Genomic DNA, 861 nt, shown 5'->3' with positions numbered 1-861 from the left:
ACTCGGGTGACCTCGGGTGACCTCGGGTGACCTCGGGTGACCTCGGGTGACCTCGGGTGATCTCGGCGAGCCTCGCCTCCTCGATGAGCTCAAAGGAGTGGTACTCCTGCAACAGCGACCCGAGCCCAGAGTGGAGGAGCAGCGAGCGCAACAACCCGTACTTTGGGCGCGGCAGGCGCGTGCGGCTGAGAGCGAGTAGCCCGCCGACGGCGCCGAGGAGGAGGGCGCGCAGGCGCCGCCGCCTTGCGGGCAGCCGCAGCGCGGCCGCCGCGAGGGCGGGCAGTGCCGCCGGGATGAGGTAGAGGAACTGCAGTCCTGTGGTGACTAGCGCCGCGGCCGCCTGTGAACAAGAGGAGACTCGTATGCAGCGCGCGAGGTCCGCACGTGCGCGTGCACACTCACATCTGCAGCACGTGCTGGCAGAGGAGGAGAGTAGCACGCATCACGCACAGGGGCCATGCAGAGCTTGGGGCGGCAGGCTCCTCGCCTGCAGCCGGAGCTGGTGCGCCGCCCCGCCGGCGGCGGCGAGCAGGCGCGGCGCGACCACCGAAGGGAGGCCGTGGCGCCACCGGCGGTAAGCCTTGTGCAGCGCGAAATGCGACGCGAGCCAGCCGACGGAGAGGGCGGCGTCGGCGGCGGTGACGAGCTTGCGGGGCAGCATCGCGGGCTGGTGTAGCTCGGGGCGGGTGGAGAGGGTGGCGCGCAAGTAGAGGGGCGTGGCGATGGCCTTGGCGCCGACCAGAGAGAGGAGGCCGCACAGGCGGAGCAGGCGGAAGGGGTACGAGGAGAGGGGCTCGCCGAGGTGCTCCAGAGCCTGCGGTGTGAGTACGCCAACATGATGGCGGGAGGGCGGTCTCGTGC

This window comes from Emiliania huxleyi, assembly GCF_000372725.1.
Source record: "Emiliania huxleyi CCMP1516 chromosome Unknown EMIHUscaffold_142, whole genome shotgun sequence".
Classification (NCBI taxonomy): Eukaryota; Haptophyta; order Isochrysidales; family Noelaerhabdaceae; genus Emiliania; species Emiliania huxleyi.
Note: the sequence above shows the minus strand (reverse complement) of the source record.